Source organism: Mustela erminea, chromosome 5 (genome assembly GCF_009829155.1).
Source record: "Mustela erminea isolate mMusErm1 chromosome 5, mMusErm1.Pri, whole genome shotgun sequence".
In the NCBI taxonomy this organism is placed as follows: domain Eukaryota; kingdom Metazoa; phylum Chordata; class Mammalia; order Carnivora; family Mustelidae; genus Mustela; species Mustela erminea.
The window spans coordinates 102486103-102498869 of NC_045618.1; positions in this window are offsets into that span (position 1 = coordinate 102486103).

The following is a 12767-nucleotide window of genomic DNA, read 5'->3' on the forward strand; positions in this document are numbered from 1 at the left end:
GAACAGAGCAAGAGAAACTCTTATTCTCTTAAACTTTTTGCTAAAGCAGCCCCACAGCCAGGTCACATCCAGATCTAGCTCTTAAATTTGTCACCTGCTCAGGCCTATACTTTCATATGACAGCACTGCAGATGGCAAAGGAAGATGGTGAGAGCCACCTGGCTGGTCTAAGTGCCCAGCATACCCAGGATATGTTTATCTCCTTTAGTGCCATAGGGTAGAATTCTCCTAGGTGCAATGATTGCTTAAATTGTGGCTATAACCACCAAGACAAATTGGTCCATGAGCAAATTTTCAAACTAACATCAAAACTATCTTTGGTAGAGAGAGAGAAAGAAAGTTTTTAAGTAACTGCTTGTATTTTAACAAGAGTCTTCCATTTATACTTAAAAAACTCAGTCACAAACATTTGATGGCGATGAGTCCTGAAGAATAGACCCCCTACTCCTCCCTTATTCTTCTGCCAGGTTCTAACATCTCCCTCCAACTGTGATACCCTCCTGAGGCAATCAAAACAGAGTTACTTGAATCCTCTCAGTAACAGTTTTATAAGCAAATAACACCATTAACTTTGTCTGTTCCTCTACAAAGGCAAATCCCATTGGCTTGTATTTCATTTTTTCCTTTCATGTATTTGCCCCTCTTAATGATTCAGTAAGATCCATATCTTTAAGATATTTATCTCATTTGCAAAAAAATCCCATTTTTCCCCAATTGACATAATGCCACACAGAAGTATTTTTAATATTATCAAGTAGGGATGATGATCATATGTTTGGATCATATTTTTGAGTATTAACATGTTTACTTTCCAAATAGTAAAAATAATAGAGTGTTTTTGTTAACCAGATTGAATGGAACTCTTTGCAAACAACCATTAATGAGTGGTTGACCTGTGGCTCAGAAGCTCACTCTGGCAGTTGAGTACATTTGCTTGTAAAGCATTACAAGCATTTGCTTGTAAACAAGCAATGTTTATAATGGGGGGGAAAAAAAAAACCCTTCTTTCCAAATTTCCTAAATAAAAATGTTTGAGAAAACTTCATTTCCAGAATAAGTTAAAGGAACCCTGAAGAAACCAAAAGGCATTCCTTTTTGCATGTTTGTGTCTTTTTAGTGCTCTCTGAAATAATCAGAATGTCAGGACTTTGGCATTTCGAAAGGTACTCTAACTGGATAGTTTTAATTCCTCTTTATGCTTTGTAATAGTTTACACTCTACCAAAGATAAGCTTCTCTTTCCCTATCAACTTTTCTTTTCCGCTTGATAAACAATGATACTTTTTAATGTGTTCCCAAAGAAGCCAAAATGAACTTAGATCAATTTCAGGGACTTCCTTATTTACATGTCATCCTCATGATAGCCTCAAAACTATCATCCAACACAGCGCATCTATCCGCCTCCTCCTCCTCTGTCTTGAGCGTCTTCTCTCTGAACAGTAGCCCTTTCTTAATTGCTTGGCAACATTACTAAGACTCATTTTCACTTAGCGCTAAGAAAAAAAAAAAATACATTCCTGGCTTGATTCTATTGTTCTGAATAAAATCAGAACTAGAAAATAAACACACAAGTAAAAATTGGTGCATGATTTTCTCCTTCAGTTCCTCACCCTAAAATGAGGTGTCGCACAAAATTTCTGAGGTTCTAAGTTTTCCAAGATTGTGGTGCTATAGTATACTGTGTCACCTAATGGATCACCTAATTTACTGACTTTAGGGCAGAGCAGGCTGCTTGGGAAAGGTTAGCCGCCCTCGTTTTAGACAGCATTAGCCTCTGACAACTATGGCGTGTTTGCTACTTGAACGCATCATTAAGCACTTGGTGTGCCCATTGAGACTCACTTGTTTAGCAGTTCTGCAACTGTTGCAAGTTCAAGGAAAGTTATTCTTTTCCAACAGCACCACCACAAAGCGCCTCACTTCTTGCATTTGCAAGAATCAAAGTGTGGGGGCACCTGGGTGGCTCAGTGGGTTAAAGCCTCTGCCTTCTGCTCGGGTCATGATCTCAGGGTCCTGGGATCGGGCCCTGCATCGGGCTCTCTGCTCAGCGGGAAGACTGTTTCCTCCTCCTCTCTCTCTCTCTCTGCCTGCCTCTCTGCCTACTTGTGATCTCTGTGTCAAGTAAATAAATAAAATCTTAAAAAAAAAAAAAAAGAATCAGAGTGTGAAGGACAATAAAGGGAAGGGAAGAAAGGAGGGATACATACCTATGAAGACAGAACTGGAAGAGGGAGCAAGATCAAGGTCTTAGCTGAAGTGAAATAATCTTTTGTGGATGAGTGAAGAACAGAGGTCAGAAGAGGAAATTTGCCACCCATTTTCCACCGTCTTACAGTTTGTGGGTTAGGTGGAGGAATTTTCATCATGTTCTTGACCTGTACATGTGCCTCATCAATTAAAAAGATCCTTGCCGTAGAGAAGTTTAAATTTTTGTAATGTTTTAAGTGTATCCATCTTTTCTTCCTTTCCATGGCTTCTGGGCTTGTGTCCTGTTCAGAAAGGCTGGGCTCATTTCATTCATTCCATGATTATAAACAAATTTAATCATATTTTATGCTAGTAGCTTCATCTTTAATATTTCAATATTTGATCCAGGTTTAATTCAGTTTGTAAAAATTGGAAAATTTATCTTTCTTGATGTAATTTCATGTCAGTGCAAATTCCATGCAGCTCAAACTTGGATCCATCAGTCATTGACTACTTACTAACAACCTACTATGAGCCAAGCCGGTGAGGGCTCCATAAGAAATATATGATGGGGTGGTTGATTTCAAACAAGTTACACTGTGGCTGGAGGAAACAACTACCACCCTGAGCCATTTCTAGAACTAGAGAGCATATAATTAAGTACTTAATATTGAGATAGTGCCTAGAATTGGTGTGGGACCTCTGAGGGTAGAGAAATCTTCCTAGGCTGCAGTTGTTAGGGGAGACTTTGTAGACAAGATGGGGCAAGAGTTGTCTATGTACTTCCCCAAATGTTGAAACAGAAAGCTACCGGCTATGTGCATATGTGTGTGCACGTGCATGCACTCATATGTGTAATTTCGGTGGACACCCAGTTTTCACAGAACTACTCAGCTGTTGGGAAAATATGCCTGCCACAGACTAAGTAGGATTTAGGTGCTTACTTGCAGGTCTGAGACAGGGTTTCAGAGCTAGAAGGAAGTCACAGAGTGGCAAGGGTAGTGGTGGGAAATATGTGCCTGGAGGAGGGGGATGCTGGCCTTCTAATCACTACCCAAGCATCTATTAGGTCCTCCTGCCCCTCCTGGCATTTTGCCTACCCTGATCCTGCCAGAGAGTTCTGCCAAGTGTGGGTGGGCTTCCTTTGGAGGGTCTCCATCCTTAAGCGACCGGCTGTTACTTCCTTCCTCCTATTACTTGAAGAGTCACCACCCAGCTAACTCTTAACCAGCGCAACACATCCTCAGGGTAGTGAAGAGCAGTGAACAATACCTTAGTACACCACTTCTTCTCCTTCTTCTTCTCCTTCTCCTTCTCCTTCTCCTTCTTCTTCTTTTTTTTTTTTGAATTTTTTTTTTCAGTGTTCCAAATTCATTGTTTGTGCACCACTTCTACAAGTCTTTTATGGCTGCTGGGAATAAAAGTTGGTTCAGACCTTGGAAAGGGCAGAAGAGACAAGGATAGGTATATCAATATATTTATATCAATAGGTATACCAATAGATTTAAAAAGTCTTATGTTTTGGGGCACCTGGATGGCTTAATAAAAACATATTGCTTACTGTTTTAAGTGCTTAAAAATTAATTCATTTAATCTTCAGAACAATCTTTTGAGATATGCACCATTATTTTACAGGTGAGGAAAAGGAGATACAGAGAGGTTAAGTAACTTGTCCATGGCCACCAGCTAGTATATGGCAGAGCCCGCATTTGAACTCACGCGGTCTGACTAAAGTCCCTGGAGTTAACTACACATTATACTACTACCTGTGATGGTTAATTTCATGTGTCAGCTTGGCAGACCACAGGGAGCCCAGATTAAACATCACTTCTGGGTGTGTCCATGAGGGTGTATCAGGATAAAACTAGCATTTGAATTGGTAGGTACAGAAACCTAGATTGCCCTCCCCAGTGTGGTAGGTGGGCAAGTACAGTTTGCTGAAGGCAGGCCCCTCAGAGGAAAAGAGCAAAAGTCCAAAGAAGGAGCAATATTCCCCTCCCCCTGCTTTCTCTTCAACCTCACTGATCAAGCTGGGCTATCCCATCTTTTCCTACCTTTGGACTGAGACTTCTGCCACTGGCTCCCCGGGTTCTCAGGCCTTCAGACACTGACTGAATTTGCACCAGTGGCTTTCCTGGGTGTCCAGCTTATAGATGGTAGATTGCGGGACTTCCTAGCCTCCATTGTTATGTGAGCCAATTTTTCATAATAAATCTCCTTGGATATATTTTAGACATAAAACCAGTAAGATATTTATATAACCAATAGGAGACATATAGTTGACCCTTGAACAACATGGCTTTGAACTGTGCAGGTCCACTCACATGAATTTTTTCCTATAAATACGGTACAATACTATAAACATATTCTCTCTCCTTTCTGATTTTCTTAATAATATTTTCTTTTCTCTAGCTTACTTTATTGTAAGAACAAAGTATAGATGTGCCTGGGTGACTCAGTGGGTTAAGCCTCTGCCTTTGGCTCAGGTCGTGGTCTCAGGGTCCTGGGATCGAGCCCCACATCAGGCTCCATATTCAGCGGGGAGCCTAATTCCCTCTCTCTCTCTGCCTGCCTCTCTGCCTACTTGTGATCTCTGTCTGTCAAATAAATAAAATCTTTAAAAAAAAAAAGAATACAGTATATAATACAAAAAGCATACAAAATATATATTAATTAACAGTTATGTTACCGGTAAGGCTTTCAGTCAACAGTAGGCTATTAGTAGTTAAATTCTGGGGGAGTTAAAAGTTAGGTACAGATTTTTGACTAGATGGGAGTCAGTGGCCCTAAATCCCATGTTGTTCAAGTGTCAACTGTTTATATATCTCCTATTCGCTCTGTTTCTCTGGAGAACCCGAATACACTGCCTAAACAGTCAGCATGAAGGAGCATGAAGATATGGCTATGAGGCTGTTCATCCAACACAAACATACTAATGCCCACTGTGTGCCAAGCACAGCCCCTCTTCCCTTTCCAAAGGGATGGTAAAAACTCATCTGTGAGTCATGAAATAAATTTAGTGGATTGTGACCAGAATTTCTTTAAAATGACACAGAAAATAGGGGCACCTGGGTGGCTCAATGGGTTAAAGACTCTGCCTTCGGCTCACGTCATGATCCCAGGGTCCTGGGATCAAGCCCCACATTGGGCTCTTTGCTCAGCGGGGAGCCTTCTTCCCACCTCCACCCCGCCCCTGCTTCCCTCTCTGCCTACTTGTTCTCTCTCTCTGATAAATAAATAAATAAATAAATAAATAAATAAATAAATATGATACAGAAAATAATAGAATACAAATGACCAGAAAGTGACATTTCATGACTTTTTTTTTCACTTACATATGTTTGCACAAGCATGTATGCATAGATTAGTGTTCAGTCAGAATACCATGTACTTACTGTGAGTTACAATCAGAAAGGCTTAAAAGTCACCAGTTCAGTAGGAAAGAAAAACATCAGATAAGTAATTATACTTGTATCAAGTTAATTTTTTTAAAATAATTGCAAAAAGTTGTCTGATTAATAAGAAATTATTAAATAGATTATGATATGGACATTTAATGGAATTCTACCTAGAAACTAAAATTGTATTGTAGGGAAGTATTTAATGACATATATAATGAAATATATACAAGATATAGAGATATGGGGGGAAAGTCAGATTATGAAACAACATGTGGAATATACATTTAAAAATATATGTATATATAGACACATGCACATTTGTGTATTTGAATAAACAAGGACTAAAAAGGATAGTCATCAAGATGTTTCTTGATGTGAAATTATGCAAAAAATATTCTTTTGTCTATCTGCTGCTTCTGTAATTAGTGTAATTACTTTTATAAGATATACCATTATATAAAATAAGGTATATTTTATGTATAGATTAAATAATAAGGATTAGTATAAACATAATGAAAATTCTTGCAAACAATAAAAATAAAGAATTCTACAGATAATCAAAACAAAGAATCTTTACAAACAATAATAATAATAATAATGAAAAGGACAAACTATTCAATAAAAGAGTGGGCAAAGGATAGAAACAGATCATTCATGGAAGAGGACCTTTTCTTCCCATATAAACACGTCAAGTGATGCTCAACCACACCAGTGATGAGAAAAATGCAAATTAAAACAAAAATAAGATAAAAATATCTCTTTTATCAGTTTTGCAAACTGCTAAGCCTGCCCTATGAAAACCACCCCATGAAAATCAAGTATTTGACAACCTGGAGTTTCTGAATGGAAACAAATGAGTGGGTACCCTGTACATATCAAAGTTGCCTGGGTACTTCGTAAGTGCTTTAATTTCTGCCTCAAATTCCAGGGCCAGGGGTTGGAGGGACTGAAATGCTGGCATTGATTAGCAGCCCTATAATATCATGAAATAAATCATTAGGTGAGGTACAAAGCCTTCTCTGGAAAAGTACAGAAACTTCTAACACAGAAAGATAGTGTTTAGGGGTACCTGGGTGGCTCAGTGGGTTAAGCCTCTGCCTTCAGCTCAGGTCATGATCTCAGGGTCCTGGGATCCATCCCCACATCAGGCTCCATGCTCAGCAGGGAGTCTGCTTCTCCCTCTCCCACTGCCCCTCTGCCCTGCCTCTCTCCCAAAGAAATAAATAAAAATCTTTTAAAAAGGATAGTGTTTATAAACATAAGCAATAACTGATATTATTTCAGTGTCCATCCCATACACACACATGCACACACACACACACACACACACATCATGTTAATCTCTTAATATATATTACCTCATCTAATCCCTCCATCAGCTTTATCGGCTTTATTTACTAGCCCCATTTTTACTGTAAGATGACTGAGGCTACAACAGGTAAGTGGAAGAGATGGGATTTGAGCCCAGATTTCAACGCCTCTGCAGCGCGCAATCTCAGCCACTTGGGTAATTTCCCACATTGCAGCCTGATGGTGGGTTGTGCATGATGTTAATTGAGGATGCTGTTTTTGAGGTCAGAGGGCTTCAAAGAAAGGTCTGGGGATTACTGGTGATAGATACAGGTTTCCTTAAGTTTCTTAGAGCACACATTTATAAAATGGTCATGACTGGATTTTTTTTTTTTTTTTTTTTTTGCTAATGAAAATTCGAGTGTCATCAGACACAATGTGTCCTGTTCTGGCAAGAATTCTCTGTTAATGTGCACAATAACAAGGATGACTCTATTGTGATTTTTTTTTCTATGGTGATATAATTCACTTTTTTAAAGATTTTATTTATTTGATAGAGAGAGAAATCACGAGTAGGCAGAGAGGTAGGCAGAGAGAGAGGGGTAAACAGGCTCCCCACTGAGCAGAGAGCCCAATTCGGGGCTCGATCCCAGGATCCCGAGATCATGACCTGAGCCGAAGGCAGAGGCTTAACCCATTGAGCCACCCCTATGGTGATATAATTCAAATATAAAAAGACACTGAAATCATTGTCCTAGACTCTTTCTACAGTTTCATAAAATATGGTTATCATCCTATATTTGGCCCAGAGACTTCTTAGTATTATAAATGTAACAAGACAGTCATCAGAATTATGACAATAAAAATAATGATAAATGGCGCCTGGGTGGCTCGGTTGGTTAAGTCACTGCCTTCGGCTCAGGTCATGATCCCAGAATCCTGGAATTGAGTCCTACATCGGGCTCCCAGCTCCATGGGAAATCTGCTTCTCCCTCTGACCTTCTCCCCTCTCATGCTCTTTCTCTCTCAGATAAATAAATAAAATCTTTTTTTTTTTTTTTTAAAGAAGAATGATAAAAACAGGGGCCCATGGCTGGCTCAGTTGATGGAACATGTGACTCTTGATCTCAGGGTTGTAGGTTCCAGTCCTATGTGGGTGTAGAGATTAGTTAAAAAATAAAGTCTTTTTTTAAAAAAAGAAAAAATGATAAAAGCAATAATTGTATTCATAATAGTAACGCACTAAGGGAAAATATCGATGATAATCATGTGTAAAGGCTATGTATTGGAGGGGCACCTGCGTGGCACAGTTGGTTAAGTGTCTGACTCTTGGTTTTGGCTCAGGTCATGATCTCAGGGTTCTGGGATCCAGCACCGAATCTGACTCTGTTCAGCAAGGAGTCTGCTTTTCCAATCTTCCTCTGCCCCTCCCCCTCATTTGTGTACACACACTCTCTCTCTCAAATAAATAAATAAAAATCTTTTTTTTAAAAGGCTGTCTATTGGAGAGATATATTTTGGAATGGAATATGAACTTCAGTTTTTTTCTTTCATCTTTTTTGGGAGATAAAACCCACCTGGGCAGGACCCAGTAACTAGAAAGTATGCATCACTTTTAATGTGACACAAGACACACTTGGCCATTCTTAAAAGTTTCTGGCAATAATGTCATTTACCACTTGTGTCCTTTAAATATCCTATTTCTGCAGTAACTCTTAGTTCCAGTAGCAGTGGTGATGGATGACTGTGCTTTACAGTTGCCCAATGTCTTTCATGAACGCTCATTACTCGGATTGTCTTACTTGTCCTACCTCTTTTCCCCCTCATCCTGATTTATTATTTTATTTTTTCTATTTTATAATCACCATAAAGAACTTGAGGGATAAGACTGAGATAAACACATGCACGAAGAGTCAAACACACTATTTCAGCATGAATTTCTCCCCATAGCCAAAGAGTTCCAGGTCATTACTCGGATTGTCTTACTTGTCCTACCTCTTTTCCCCCTCATCCTGATTTATTATTTTATTTTTTCTATTTTATAATCACCATAAAGAACTTGAGGGATAAGACTGAGATAAACACATGCACGAAGAGTCAAACACACTATTTCAGCATGAATTTCTCCCCATAGCCAAAGAGTTCCAGGTCAGGTGGCTTAGCTAATGGCTTGTAAGTGGCCTTGGAGTGGGAGTCAGAGACTAAAGTCTCAGGTACTAAGGTGATGACAGTAGGCTACATCTTATATCCCAGAAAACTGAATCTGATTGTGCCTAGGATCATTACTGTCTACCTCCTTCTCTTCCCAGTATTGTTGTAGTCATTTCTTTTTTCTTTTTTTTTTTTTAAGATATTATTTACGAATTTGAGAGAGAGAGAGAGAGAGCATGAGCAGGGGAAAGAGGCAGAGGGAGAAGCCGACTCGTCACTGAGCGGGGACCCTGAAGCAGGGCTCTATCCCAGGTCCCCGAGATCATGACCTAAGATGCCCAACCATCTGGGCCACCCACGCGCTCCTGGTTGTAGTCATTTCAATCAAGCCCAATAGAATGTGGTCCCTGCAGAAAAGCTGGGCATGTGGGAAGAGCTGAGCAGAGGACTAATTTGTGCTCTGCACAGATAACTCTTTTTAACATAAAATCTCTGCCCCGTATCTTTTATTTGGACTTCTGAGAGTAATAATGATACCTTAGTTACCTGTAGAGTTATAATGCAAGATGTATTTACTTCTAAATTTTAAGCACACACATGCACAGAAACTTTCCTCACTGACCTATCTTTCTCCCCTCACTATGTTCATGTTTTCTTTCTGAAATTCCATAGAAGTCAAATGATAGGCTTAATCATTTCTTACTGATATGGCTTAGCTAAATCCACTCTATATCCATCCACATCCTCGCAAATGGTAAGATTTCATTCTTTTTGAACCTGGCTCCTTTTCCATTGAGAATATGTGGGAGATTATATATATATATATATGATGAGCGATATATATATATATATGAATCAGCAAATGGACATTGGGACCCCCTCCATCATTTCGCTATGGTTGATAATGCTGGTGGTGTCCATATCACGGTGCTTGTACCCCATTGAATGTGCATTTTTGTGCCCTTGAGGGAAATTCTTAGGAGGGGAACTGTTGTTTCCTAGGGTTGTTCAGTTTTTAGCATTCAGAGGAACCACTGTGCTCTTTTCCAGAGTGGCTACAACAACCCGCATGCCCACCGACAGTGCAGGAGGGTTCCTCTGGATGCAGAATCTTCCCTGCCAGCAATTTCCTAAGGAGGAAACAGAAAACCTGGGGGATAACATGACTCAGACAGCGTCCGGCAAGCAGCCCCAGAAATTCACCCCAGGGTTTCTGACGCCATGCCCTGAGAAGCCATCAGAATGTCTCTAAGCAGTGGAATTCCCAAAGACTCCCCTTCTGACTTCACCACCCATGGAACTGCAGAGAAAGGATGCCATGGCCAATTCTCTAGAGGGTCCACTGAGTGAAACTAGAAAGTCAAGCTTCCCTTTTCAATTGTCCAAGGCTCCTTGGAATCCTTTTGAATGATCCGTCTGCCCTCATCGGAACTCTTTGGATAAAAAAGACAAATCCATTAGGATCCATCCACTTGGACAACGGAGAAGCCATCCTCCAAGCCTCCAAGGGAATGTGCCAAGATGTCCAGCTGTATTTAAAGATTTTCCCAATAATTAATTCACAACAGGTGATGAAGCAGTTGTTAAATACAAATTCAGTGAATCTACAAAGGCAAATGAAACATTTTAACCACCAATAACATCATAGCAGCTAAGTACGTAAATAAAGTAAAATGGAATTAGATAATTACTAAGACAGATTACTTTTTCCCAAGTTTCTTCAGACACATGGCTCGCTGGATCCTCCAGGGTTGACAGAGGACCATGGTGCATGTCCCCTGGGCCGCAGCAGTGGGCGGCAATAGGAAACAGAACGCCAGCTGGTCTGGGACGTGGTTCTGATTCACCATCCTCACAACTGTGCTGGGACAGAAGTGGAAGGTACGAATCACTGTCAAAAAAAGGGGTGTTTTTATGGTCTGGGCTGGTGATCGGCTGCACGGCGGGGAAAGCTGCTAGGGTTAAGCAGCTCCCTTCAACATGCCACTGCCTCAATTTCTTTTTTATCTTTGTATCCTTCCCTGAGAGTTCTAAGAGCCAGAGCTCAAATTCAGTGTTGAGCTAATAGAGAGAGGGAAGGCAAGAGGTTAAACCAAACGGTTAACTGTGTCTCTTCAAAACTGACATTTAATACAGGGTGTAAATCACTAGGGGAGCCTGTTATTCCTTCAGGAATGCAATTACATAGGGTCAAATAAAACATGAAAGAAACCAACAAGTTTTAAAATGTAGTATGTTCTCAAAAGTAGGCAAGAAGGAATGTGAAGCAGTTCAAATATGCTAACACTCCCTGCTGTCCTATAGGAGAGGATTACAAGGGGAGGTTTCTGTGCTTTAATGATTATGTGGTTAAGCACGGGTATGGAAGCCCATCGCCCGATCTGACTGCTCCCCACTGGACCCTCAGCCTCCCAGAGCTCCCTGCATTCATTCAAAGCAGGTGTAGGCTCTGCTGCTCAGCCCATTACCATTACAGTCCCATTACCAGCCCTGCCCTCCACTTAACACTTTTCAAAAGTGTTTATATGGCAGTACAGAATACACTGCGGGTGTTTTTTTTTTTTCCTATTTCATGTGCTCCTACAGGGAAAAAAACAGAACCAAAACCAAAACCACCAGGAGAATCCTTATTTTGTGACCTCAAGATAGAGAAAAATCAATGTTGGACTCTGTTAAAGACATTCTAATATTTATAGCTACTTGTAAATTGTGTAGGTGCTAATTTACACCATGGGGCAGTGGAAGGTGGGCTTACGTTTATATTTTGGGAAGTGTCTGTTACAGTTCGGCGCATTTCAAAAATCTGATGCCTTGAACAGGTGGGTTGGCCCACCTTCAGTCTAACATCCTCATGACCTAGGGTGATCAACTCGTCCCAGCCTACCCTGCACTCTCTTGGCTCTAGCACGCGACATCCCACAGCCCAGGAAACTTCTTGTTCCCTATCAAACCAAGACGACTGGCTATCCTATCCAAACACATGTAGCACACGTAGTTTCTTTGCCCCCGTGCTCCTAGCCCAGGTATATATCCCACGTGTGTGTACCGGGCGTGTGTGCAAACAGGCACACATGTAACAGGCAAGTGGATTCTGAATCAAACAGAATTTGTGATTAATAATTTCTTTAGTGTCTTGTTCTAATCATAGGCAACAGCATGGTGGAAACTGGGTATAGATAGTGTGAGGAGAGAACATGGCTGGGAAGGCACACTGGGATCACTAATGAACCAATTACAAAAGAATTCAAACAAAACCGACAGGTCAGCCGGGTTCAGAGTCCTGTACAATCACTGACTTTTATAAGCTAGTTCTCACTTCTCCAAGAAAAATACAGTTTCAAATGAGTTGTGACTCAAATCTGATGTTCCTTATCTGGCTTACAAAGTGTATCATACTACAAAGCTGACTTCTCAGAGTCTAAGTCCAAAGGGTGCAGATTCTATCTAGTTGGTTGACTCCTGGGAGCTTCCTCTCCCCCAACCCCACCCTTCCACCCCACCCCCGTCCCATCCCTCACCCCCAGCCAGGCAATGGTGGCCCCAGGCTGGTCCTTTCGAATCCTGCCCAAGGGCCAGCAGCTGCCCAGGTCAAGCTCACTGACTAACAGGCACCTTGGGGGTATGTCTCTGAGGTGCACAATTTCCTGAGCTCCTTACCACATTGGCAGTTCTGCAGGCTCCCAGGTCTTTTCAGCAAGTCCTTGGCAACTCCACAGACTGCATGGCCACACCAGCACCT